Source organism: Lampetra fluviatilis, chromosome 70 (genome assembly GCF_964198595.1).
Source record: "Lampetra fluviatilis chromosome 70, kcLamFluv1.1, whole genome shotgun sequence".
In the NCBI taxonomy this organism is placed as follows: domain Eukaryota; kingdom Metazoa; phylum Chordata; class Hyperoartia; order Petromyzontiformes; family Petromyzontidae; genus Lampetra; species Lampetra fluviatilis.
The window spans coordinates 162273-175743 of NC_136344.1; positions in this window are offsets into that span (position 1 = coordinate 162273).

Sequence of the window (13471 nt, forward strand, 5' to 3'; positions counted from 1 at the left end):
CACTCACTCACCCACCCACTCACTCACTCACCCACCCACTCACTCACTCACCCACCCACTCACTCACTCACCCACTCACTCACTCACTTACCCACCCACTCACTCACTCACTCAGCCACCCACTCACTCACTCACCCACACTCCCACTCACCCACTCACTCACTCACCCACACTCCCACTCTCCCACTCACCCACTCACTCACCCACTCACTCACTCACCCACCCACTCACTCACTCACTCACCCACCCACCCACCCACTCACTCACTCACCCACCCACTCACTCACTCACTCACCCACCCACTCACTCACTCACTCAGCCACCCACTCACTCACTCACCCACACTCCCACTCACCCACTCACTCACTCACCCACACTCCCACTCTCCCACTCACCCACTCACTCACCCACTCACTCACTCACCCACCCACTCACTCACTCACTCACCCACCCACCCACCCACTCACTCACTCACCCACCCACTCACTCACTCACTCACCCACCCACTCACTCACCCACTCACTCACTCACCCACACTCCCACTCACCCACTCACTCACTCACCCACACTCCCACTCACCCACTCACTCACCCGCTCACTCACTCGCCCACTCACCCACCCACTCACCCACTCATTCATTCACCAACTCACTCACCCGCTCGCCCACTTGCTCGCCCACTCACTCACCCGCTCACTCACACACTCACTCACACACTCACTCACCCACTCATTCATTCACCAACTCACTCACCCGCTCGCCCACTTGCTCGCCCACTCACTCACCCGCTCACTCACCCACTCATTCATTCACCAACTCACTCACCCGCTCGCCCACTTGCTCGCCCACTCACTCACCCGCTCACTCACTCGCCCACTCACCCACCCACTCACCCACTCACCCACTCACTCACTCACCCACTCACTCACTCACCCACCCACCCACTCACTCACTCACCCACACACCCACACTCCCACTCACCCACTCACTCACCCACCCACTCACTCACTCACCCACCCACTCACTCACTCACCCACCCACTCACTCACTCACCCACCCACTCACTCACTCACCCACCCACTCACTCACCCACCCACTCACTCACTCACCCACACTCCCACTCACCCACTCACTCACTCACCCACACTCCCACTCACCCACTCACTCACCCACTCACTCACTCACTCACCCACCCACTCACTCACTCACCCACCCACTCACTCACTCACTCACCCACCCACTCACTCACTCACCCACCCACTCACTCACTCACCCACCCACTCACTCACTCACCCACTCACTCACTCACTCACCCACACTCCCACTCACCCACTCACTCACTCACCCACACTCCCACTCACCCACTCACTCACCCACTCACTCACTCACCCACTCACTCACTCACTCACCCACCCACTCACTCACTCACTCACCCACCCACCCACTCACTCACTCACCCACCCACTCACTCACTCACCCACCCACTCACTCACTCACTCACCCACCCACCCACTCACTCACTCACCCACCCACCCACTCACTCACTCACCCACCCACTCACTCACTCACCCACACTCCCACTCACCCACTCACTCACTCACCCACACTCCCACTCACCCACTCACTCACCACACTCACCACACTCACCCACCCACTCACTCACTCACTCACCCACACTCCCACTCACCCACTCACTCACTCACCCACACTCCCACTCACCCACCCACTCACTCACTCACCCACACTCCCACTCACCCACCACACTCACCACACTCACCCACCCACTCACTCACTCACTCACCCACACTCCCACTCACCCACTCACTCACTCACCCACACTCCCACTCACCCACCCACTCACTCACTCACCCACACTCCCACTCACCCACTCACTCACTCACCCACACTCCCACTCACCCACTCACTCACCACACTCACCACACTCACCACACTCACCACACGCTCTTCAACAACAACAACCGCCATTCGCCACTAAGTGGCGGTGACGTCACCACGACGCTTGTGCCAGGCTCCTCACACGACTCACCACACTCACCACCACACTCACCACCACACTCACCACCACACTCACCACCACACTCACCACACACTCACCACCACACTCACCACACACTCACCACCACACTCACCACACACTCACCACACACTCACCACACACTCACCACCACGCTCACCACCACACTCACCACCACACTCACCACCATACTCCTCACCACCACACTCACCACCATACTCCTCACCACACGCTCACCACACCACACTCACCACACACTCACCACCACACTCACCACACACTCACCACACACTCACCACCATACTCCTCACCACACTCACCACCACACTCCTCACCACACGCTCACCACACCACACTCACCACACACTCACCACACACTCACCACCACACTCACCACCACACTCACCACTACACGCTCACCACCACACTCACCACCACACTCACCACACGCTCACCACCATACTCCTCACCACACTCACCACACGCTCACCACACACTCACCACCACACTCACCACACTCACCACACGCTCACCACCATACTCCTCACCACACTCACCACACGCTCACCACACACTCACCACCACACTCACCACACTCACCACACGCTCACCACCATACTCCTCACCACACTCACCACACGCTCACCACACACTCACCACCACACTCACCACACTCACCACACGCTCACCACCATACTCCTCACCACACTCACCACACTGTTGTGGTTGTTACTCACCCGGCCGAACGAGGTGGTGGTGAGTGCTGAGAGAGGTGGTGAGTGGTGAGTGCTGAGAGGTGGTGAGTGCTGAGAGAGGTGGTGAGTGGTGAGTGCTGAGAGGTGGTGAGTGGTGAGTGCTGAGAGGTGGTGAGTGGTGAGTGCTGAGAGGTGGTGAGTGGTGAGTGCTGAGAGGTGGTGAGTGCTGAGAGAGTTGGTGAGTGATGAGTGGTGAGAGGTGGTGAGTGCTGAGAGAGTTGGTGAGTGGTGAGTGCTGAGAGGTGGTGAGTGCTGAGAGAGTTGGTGAGTGGTGAGTGCTGAGAGGTGGTGAGTGCTGAGAGAGTTGGTGAGTGGTGAGTGCTGAGAGGTGGTGAGTGGTGAGAGAGGTGGTGAGTGGTGAGTGCTGAGAGAGTTGGTGAGTGATGAGTGGTGAGAGGTGGTGAGTGCTGAGAGAGTTGGTGAGTGGTGAGTGCTGAGAGGTGGTGAGTGGTGAGTGCTGAGAGGTGGTGAGTGCTGAGAGAGTTGGTGAGTGGTGAGTGCTGAGAGGTGGTGAGTGGTGAGAGAGTTGGTGAGTGGTGAGTGCTGAGAGGTGGTGAGTGCTGAGAGAGTTGGTGAGTGGTGAGTGCTGAGAGGTGGTGAGTGGTGAGAGAGTTGGTGAGTGGTGAGTGCTGAGAGGTGGTGAGTGCTGAGAGAGGTGGTGAGTGGTGAGTGCTGAGAGGTGGTGAGTGCTGAGAGAGTTGGTGAGTGGTGAGTGCTGAGAGGTGGTGAGTGGTGAGTGGTGGTGAGTGGTGAGAGAGTTGGTGAGTGAGTGGAAAGTGGTGGTGAATGAGTGAGTGAGCAAACCACGAGGTGAGTGAGTGGTGAGTGAGCAGACGATGATGTGAGTGAGTGGTGAGTGAGCGAGTGAGTGGTGTGGTGAGTGGTGAGTGAGTGGTGTGGTGAGGTGAGCGAACAGACTGAGTGGTGAGTGATGTGGTGAGTGAGTGGTGAGCTGAGTGAGTGGTGAGGTGAGGTGAGTGGTTTGGTGAGTGAGTGGTGAGCTGAGTGAGTGGTGAGTGAGCAGACTGAGTGGTGAGTGAGTGGTGAGGTGAGTGAGCGAGTGGTGAGGTGAGTGGTTTGGTGAGTGAGTGGTGAGGTGAGTGAGCGAGTGGTGTGGTGAGGTGAGTGGTTTGGTGAGTGAGTGGTGAGGTGAGTGAGCGAGTGGTGTGGTGAGGTGAGTGGTTTGGTGAGTGAGTGGTGAGGTGAGTGAGCGAGTGGTGTGGTGAGGTGAGTGGTTTGGTGAGTGAGTGGTGAGGTGAGTGAGCGAGTGGTGTGGTGAGGTGAGTGGTTTGGTGAGTGAGTGGTGAGGTGAGTGAGCGAGTGGTGTGGTGAGGTGAGTGGTTTGGTGAGTGAGTGGTGAGGTGAGTGAGCGAGTGGTGTGGTGAGTGGTGAGGTGAGTGGTGAGCTGAGTGAGCAGACTGAGTGGTGAGTGAGTGGTGAGCTGAGTGGTGAGCTGAGTCAGTGGTGTGGTGAGTGAACAGACTGAGAGGTGAGTGAGTGAGTGGTTTGGTGAGTGAACAGACTGAGTGGTGAGTGAGTGGTTTGGTGAGTGAACAGACTGAGTGGTGAGTGGTTTGGTGAGTGAGCAGACTGAGAGGTGAGTGATGAGGCTCTACGCGGCCTAGTCGCCTCTGCCGTGAAGTGCGCAGGCGAGCGCGGGGCCGGGACTACTTTTTAAGCGCCTCGGTCGCCGGCCGAATCACAACCCAGACTCCATCTTGGTAAGGGGGGAGGGATCCTTCCGCGTGACGTCACGGAGGGGCGTGGTCATAACGGCAACCCCCCCCCCTTACCAAGATGGCGGACGGAGCTTCCGGTCCCCAGCCGTGGCTGCAGTGAGGACGGTGGCCGCGGCGGAAGCGGGCCGCTCGAGCTGTGATTGGCCGAGACGTGGAAGGCGTTTCGTAATTCACGCGCGGTGGAGTGATGGTGGTGGTGGTGACAACTTAACACGTGGAACACGATTTGGAGATAATTTTAACTCCAGCGGGATGAGAAATCCGAAGATCCGAGAAGCTCTTGCAGATAGCCAGTTAAGAGGGGGGGGGGGGGCACGGGGTCCCCCAGTTATAACAGATAGAACAATTTATTTTTTACAAAAAATGTATCTTTTTAATTTTCGATTTAAAGCTTTCGTGACTGCAATGATTCATCTTCAAGGCACTCTCCCCCCTCCAACCCAGCAGCTTAAATAGACGCTCCCCAAGCCTGGCGGTGTTTCATTCAGACGCTGTCTCCCCGACAGACATGTTCCTTCCCCTGAGGACGGCTGCTTGCGTTGTGGCCGAAACGTCGTGAGAATTATTTTATTATGTTTTATTTTTATTATTTTATTATTTTATTATTTTATTATGTTTAATTTTTATTATTTTATTGTTTTATTTTTATTATTTTATTGTTTTATTTTTACTATTTTATTATTTCAATTCTACGTGATGACTTTACCGAAAGAACCAAGAAGATTATTGTATTGTTTTATTTTTATTGTTTTATTTTTACTATTTAATTATTTCCCTTCTACGTGACTTTACCGAAAGAACCAAGATTATTTTATGTTTTATATTTATTATTTTGTTTTATTTTTACTATTTTATTATTTCCCTTCTACGTGATGACTTTACCGAAAGAACCAAGAAGATTATTGTATTGTTTTATTTGTATTGTTTTATTTTTACTATTTTATTATTTTATTGTTTTATTTTTATTATTTTATTGTTTTATTTTTATTATTTTATTGTTTTATTTTTATTATTTTATTGTTTTATTTTTACTATTTTATTATTTCTCTTCTACGTGACTTTACCTAAAGAACCAAGATTATTTTATTGTTTTATTTTTATTATTTTATTGTTTTATTTTTACTATTTTATTATTTCTCTTCTACGTGACTTTACCGAAAGAACCAAGATTATTTTATTGTTTTATTTTTATTATTTTATTGTTTTATTTTTACTATTTTATTATTTCAATTCTACGTGACTTTACCGAAAGAACCAAGAAGATGAATGTATCTTCCATAAATAAAATGTATCGTATACTCTTAGATTCTCACTTGATACAGTGAACTCAGCTGTGACGGTCCCACCTGATGACGGAGACTTGTGTTGCCTCCGAAACGTCGTGGGAAGTAGTTTTATTCTTATTATTTTATTATGTTTTATTTTTATTATTATGTTTTATTTTTATTATTTTATTATTTCCCTTCTACGTGACTTTACCGAAAGAACCAATAATATTATTTTATTATATTTTATTTTTATTATGTTTTATTTTTATTATTTTATTATATTTCATTTTTATTATATTTTATTTTTATTATTTTATTATGTTTTATTTTTATTATTTCCCTTCTACGTGACTTTACCGAAAGAACCAAGAAGATGAATGTATCTTCTCTAAATAAAAAAAAAGTACCTTCGATAAATAAACAAGTATCTTCTAATAAATTATAAGAAAATTATTTTTTCGGTACCCTTTCTGCACACAAGACACGAGATGCGTTAAGATAGTGATAGGATTTTACCCTTTCAACTGGTACAAAAACTGACACCTTTATACAAGGCATCATGTTTGCAATAACCACAACACAAGCAGTCAAAATGCAAACAAAAATCAACTATAATGATAAAAGGTTATTGCAAACATGATGCCTTGTATAAAGGTGTCAGTTTTTGTACCAGTTGAAAGGGTAAAAACCTACTACTATATTTTGCCACTGGTAAAGGAGATGTCTCGTAGTGTAAATGCGTAACCCCGAGCTCTCAATACTCTGATGGTGGCGTTGTCGTTGAGTTGTGCGCCTTTTGGCGTCATCTGGTCCAACACCATGTGAGACTAGGCTCTAAGGAAAGCTGTCTCGGGTGTGGACCAATCAACTTCAAGGACAGTGCATATCATTATCATGGTCAAAGTTGTTTATTTTTTTGCATTTTGACTGCTTGTGTTGTGGTTATTGCAAACATGATGCCTTGTATAAAGGTGTCCGTTTTTGTACCAGTTGAAAGGGTAAAAACCTACTACTATATTTTGCCACTGGTAAAGGAGATGTCTCATAATGCGTTAAGATGTTCAAACGCCAAAAAAAAAAAGTTTCAACCTTTTGCAAGGAATCAAATTCACTGCGTTAACAAAGACAAAGATCCCCCGTGTAGCCTGCCACAGAGTGTAGGGGCAAGTGCTGTTAGCGAGTAGCAGCAGCACCTATGAAGGCTACCGGCACTGTGGCACACACAAGAGGGGGTGGGTGGCCAGCACCACGCCCGGCCGCCTTTGTCTCTCCCCTAGTGGTGATGTTTACGACACACCGCACCAGCTCATTTGAGGCTGAGTCGACCTAGGGGACGCCCAGGACCAGTTCAGATCATTCATCTTCACCGGTGTTGGCGGTGAGCGGGAATGGAACCCGGGTCGCCGGGTTCGTAGCGTAGCGTTGACCACTACACTACCGCTCCCCACATTTCCAATAACACCACACACACCACCACCACTCACCACCACACTCACCACCACACTCATCACCACACTCACCACCACACTCACCACCACACCCACTCACTCACCTACTCACTCACTCACCCACCCACTCACTCACCTACTCACTCACCACCACAATCACCAAACTCACTCACTCACCCAACCACTCACTCACCTACTCACTCACTCACACACACACTCACCACCACACTCACCAACTCACTCACCTACTCACTCACTCACCTACTCACTCACTCACCCACCCACTCACCTACTCACTCACTCACCCACTCACTCACCTACTCACTCACACACACTCACCACCGCACTCACCACCACACTCACTCACCCACTCACTCACTCACCCACCCACTCACCTACTCACTCACACACACTCACCACCACAATCACCAAACTCACTCACTCACCCAACCACTCACTCACCTACTCACTCACTCACACAAACACTCACCAACTCACTCACCCACTCACTCACCTACTCACTCACTCACTCACCTACTCACTCACTCACCCACTCACTCACACACACTCACCACCGCACTCACCACCACACTCACTCACCCACTCACTCACCTACTCACTCACTCACTCACCCACCCACTCACCTACTCACTCACACACCACCACACTCACCAAACTCACTCACTCACCTACTCACTCACTCCCACACTCACCACCACACTCACCAACTCACTCACTCACTCACCACCACACCCACTCACTCACCCACTCACTCACCTACTCACTCACCCACTCACTCACCTACTCACTCACACACACTCACCACCGAACTCACCACCACACTCACCCACTCACTCACTCACCCACCCACTCACCTACTCACTCACACACACACACACCACCACCACAATCACCAAACTCACTCACTCACTTACTCACTCACACACACACTCACCACCACACTCACCAACTCACTCACTCACTCACCTACTCACTCACTCACCTACTCACTCACTCACCCACCCACCCACTCACCTACTCACCCACTCACTCACCTACTCACTCACACACACTCACCACCGAACTCACCACCACACTCACTCACTCACCCACTCACTCACTCACCCACCCACTCACCTACTCACTCACACACACCACCACACTCACCACCACAATCACCTACTCACTCACTCACCTACTCACTCACACACACACTCACCACCACACTCACCAACTCACCCACTCACTCACCTACTCACTCACTCACCTACTCACTCACTCACTCACCACCACACCCACTCACTCACCTACTCACTCACTCACCCACTCACTCACCCACTCACCTACTCACTCACCCACTCACTCACTCACCCACTCACTCACTCACCTACTCACTCACACACACACACCAACTCACTCACTCACCACCACACCCACTCACTCACCTACTCACTCACTCCCACACTCACCAACTCACTCACTCACTCACCACCACACCCACTCACTCACCTACTCACTCACCCACTCACTCACCTACTCACTCACCCACTCACTCACCTACTCACTCACACACACTCACCACCGAACTCACCACCACACTCACCCACTCACTCACCCACCCACTCACCTACTCACTCACACACACACACCACCACACTCACCACCACAATCACCAAACTCACTCACTCACTTACTCACTCACACACACACTCACCACCACACTCACCAACTCACTCACTCACTCACCTACTCACCCACCTACTCACTCACTCACTCACCTACTCACCCACTCACTCACCTACTCACTCACACACACTCACCACCGAACTCACCACCACACTCACTCACCCACTCACTCACTCACCCACCCACTCACCTACTCACTCACACACACACACACCACCACAATCACCTACTCACTCACTCACCTACTCACTCACACACACACTCACCACCACACTCACCAACTCACCCACTCACTCACTAACTCACTCACTCACTCACCTACTCACTCACTCACCCACTCACCCACTCACCTACTCACTCACCCACTCACTCACTCACCCACCCACTCACTCACCACCACACCCACTCACCTACTCACTCACTCACTCACCAACTCACTCACCCACCCACTCACCTACTCACTCACACTCACCACCACAATCACCAAACTCACTCACACACACACACCACCACACTCACCACACCCACTCACTCACCTACTCACCCACTCACTCACTCACCCACTCACTCACCACCACACCCACTCACTCACCTACTCACTCACTCACCAACTCACTCACCCACCCACTCACCTACTCACTCACACACACCACCACAATCACCAAACTCACTCACACACACACACCACCACACTCACCAACTCACTCACTCACCACCACACCCACTCACTCACCTACTCACCCACTCACTCACTCACCCACCCACTCACCACCACACCCACTCACTCACCTACTCACTCACTCACCCACTCACTCACTCACCCACCCACTCACTCACCACCACACCCACTCACTCACCTACTCACTCACTCACCCACTCACTCACTCACCCACCCACTCACTCACCACCACACCCACTCACTCACCTACTCACTCACTCACCCACTCACTCACCCAACCACCCACTCACCTACTCACTCACTCACCTACTCACTCACACACACAAAAAAACAAGAAAAATCATCTTTAATGCGAAGCGGTTTCCTGTGATGCAATAGCAAGCATGGTGTTGTCGAGTCAGCCGTTTCTTGTGCGGGGAAAATATAAACACATTCCTCCTGCGGAGGGAGCTGGTAGGAACGTCGGGATGCTCGGTCAATGGCCTGCAGGGTCAACGGCCAGGGCGTGGTGTATTCCGCAAATATGGCCGACTGTGAGGGCGGGCACAAGCCGGCGTGAGTAGGTGAAACGTTGAGTTTTATAAGGGCACCACGGGGTGACCAGCCCCTCCCCACCCAGCCCCACCCCTCCCACCCCCCATCCAGCCCCACCCTCCCCACCCCACCCCTCCCCACCCAGCCCCTCCCCACCCTCCCTTCCCCACCCAGCCCCACCCCTCCCCACCCAGCCCCTCCCACCCACCCAGCCCCACCCCTCCCCACCCAGCCCCTCCCACCCACCCAGCCCCTCCCTCCCCACCCAGCCCCTCCCTGCACGACGGACGGACAAAATAATCCCCTGTGGGCTGGTGTAACCAGGAGTTTCCTACCAGTATCAAGCCAATATATTTAAAAAAATGAAAATTTGTGAATGTGTGTCTGTTCTAAATGTTTAGCATACTTCCCGACATGCAACACGACTTAAAATTTGGCACGCGGGTAGCTTCCAGACGGTACACAGTGCAAAAAGTATAAAAAGACTTTTGTATTTTTTTTTTTGAACTTACAATCGTGACTTTACCTAAAGACCCAAAGAATAAGGATGTTGGTTGAGGCTTAGCGCGTATTCAGCGGGTTCATAACACCGTGACTGTCAACCTCTTATCAGTGCCCTGCCTGATGAGAGACCAACCAGGTCCCTGCGGGGTGGGCTGGTAGGAACGAATAAACAAAGAATATAAACATAATGTATTATTACACTTGTTTAGCCAGGAAAGCCCCACTGCGTCTAAAGGTTTTTGTAGGGTCCTGCAAAGTGTTTGCAGTAGGGGGCGATGTTGCTTCACCTAATCGGACGATACGAAGGGAGAGTTTGAGGCCTAGTTCTAGGCTTTAGGCCTAGCTGTAGGCTTTAGGCCGCTGTGAGTTAATTTTGAATTTAAATGTTTTAATGATTAATGTAAAAGTTTTAAATGTAAATGTTTCTATTGGAAAAAAAACATCAGGGAATGTAACATTGTTAAACATTAAGTCCCTTTCACACACGCGGGGGTACGATACGAAGGGAGAGTTTGAGGCCTAGTTCTAGGCTTTAGGCCTAGCTGTAGGCTTTAGGCCGCTGTGAGTTAATTTTAAATTTAAATGTTTTAATGATTAATGTAAAAGCTTTAAATGTAAATGTTTCTATTGAAAAAAACATCAGGGAATGTAACATTGTTAAACATCAACTCCCTTTCACACACGCGGGGGTACGATACGAAGGGAGAATTTGAGGCCTAGTTCTAGGCTTTAGGCCTAGCTGTAGGCTTTAGGCCGCTGTGAGTTAATTTTTTATTTAAATGTTTTAATTAAAAACTATGTCAGGGAATTATAAGGGAATGTCACACTTGTTTAGCCAGGAAAGCCTCACTGAGTCTAAAGGTTTTTGTAGGGTCCTGCCAAGTGTTTGCAGTAGGGGGCGATGTTGCTACACGGACGGACGGACGATATAATCTATTGTAGGCTGGTTCACTTCGTTCCTACCAGTATTAAGATATTATTGATCACCCCACATACACCCTTGGGCTTTTATTATTTTAAATTTATTTGTAATTGAATTTTCCTTTATAAATCTCGACGTTCATCCCCCAAAGTCCCATCACAAGAGAGAAAAACAAAGAGAATGTTTTGCCCGGATTGAAACGGCTGTACGATGTATGGACTTGAAAACCGTATGGGTTGACAACTATGCACCACCATCACCACCATCACCACCATCACCACCATCACCACCATCACCATCATCATATCAACATCAGCACCACCGTCAAGGACATTACCATATCTTCTTGGTTCTTTCGGTAAAGTCACGTAGAAGGGAAATAATAAAATACAAATAAAACAATAAAATTTAATTCTCACGACGTTTCGGCCACAACGCAAGCAGCCGTCCTCAGGTGAAGAACAGGTCTGTCAGAAAGACAGCGTCTGAATGAACAGGTCTGTCGGAAAGACAGTCGGAAAGACAGACCTGTTCATTCAGACGCTGTCTTTCCGACAGACCTGTTCATTCAGACGCTGTCTTTCCGACAGACCTGTTCATTCAGACGCTGTCTTTCCGACAGACCTGTTCATTCAGACGCTGTCTTTCCGACAGACCTGTTCTTCACCTGAGGACGGCTGCTTGCGTTGTGGCCGAAACGTCGTGAACATTGTATTTTATTATGTTTTATTTTTATTATTTTACTTCTATTCTACGTGATGACTTTACCGAAAGAACCAAGAAGATGAATCCCTGCCTTCACGAAAGCTTTAAATCGAAATGTTATTGTTTTATTTTTATTATTTTATTGTTTTATTCTTATTATTTTATTATGTTACATTTTTATTATTTTATTATGTTATATTTTTATTATTTTATTTTTATTATTTTATTATGTTTCTTTTTAGTATTCTATTATGTTTTATTTTTATTATTTTATTATTTCCCTTCTACGTGATGACTTTACCGAAAGAACCAAGAAGATGAATCCCTGCCTTCACGAAAGCTTCAAATCGAAATGTTATTATGTTTTATTTTTATTATTTTATTGTTTTATTCTTATTATTTTATTATGTTACATTTTTATTATTTTATTATGTTATATTTTTATTATTTTATTGTTTTATTTTTATTATTTTATTATGTTTCTTTTTAGTATTCTATTATGTTTTATTTTTATTATTTTATTACTTCCATTCTACGTGATGACTTTACCGAAAGAACCAAGAAGATGAATCCCTGCAGTCACGAAAGCTTCAAATCGACACCTAGCCTGTGGTTATTGTGTCATTGGACAACTCCACCCCCCCCCCACACACAACTCCCCCGTTGGTGATGGCACAGTTGTGGAGAGAGTGGAGATGATATTGTTGGTTCTTTCGGTAAAGTCACGTAGGTGAGAAAACTAAAAAATTTAAATAAAAAATAAAAAAAAATGTATTGTGAATAATAAAAGCGAAAAAAAAAAACACGTTAACAAAAAGTTTAATGAAACTAAAATTGCCACACCTGGGCAGTGTGCTCATGACCGGCTCTCCAGGTTTGACAGCAAAGGTCTCTCGCTCCGAATCAGTCGAGCGGCATTATATTTAAATTGGCTGCGTAACGCCGCTGCGCGGAAGCTACCTGGTCTGTCGCTCCGCAAGAAGCTTCAGGTCTTCTCGGCCACGGTCATTCCCTCCCTTCTCTCTACGCTTGCGAAACGTGGACCCCTCTCTAATGGAACATCTTCGCCGGTTAGAAACATTCAGGCTGCCCTGCCTACAATCCATCCTGGGTTTTAACAGGCTGGATTGTGAGCTCACAAATCCTTGAAAAATCTGGCCAAAGTCCCATCGGTGAGCTCCTCTGGCAGGCAAGGCTG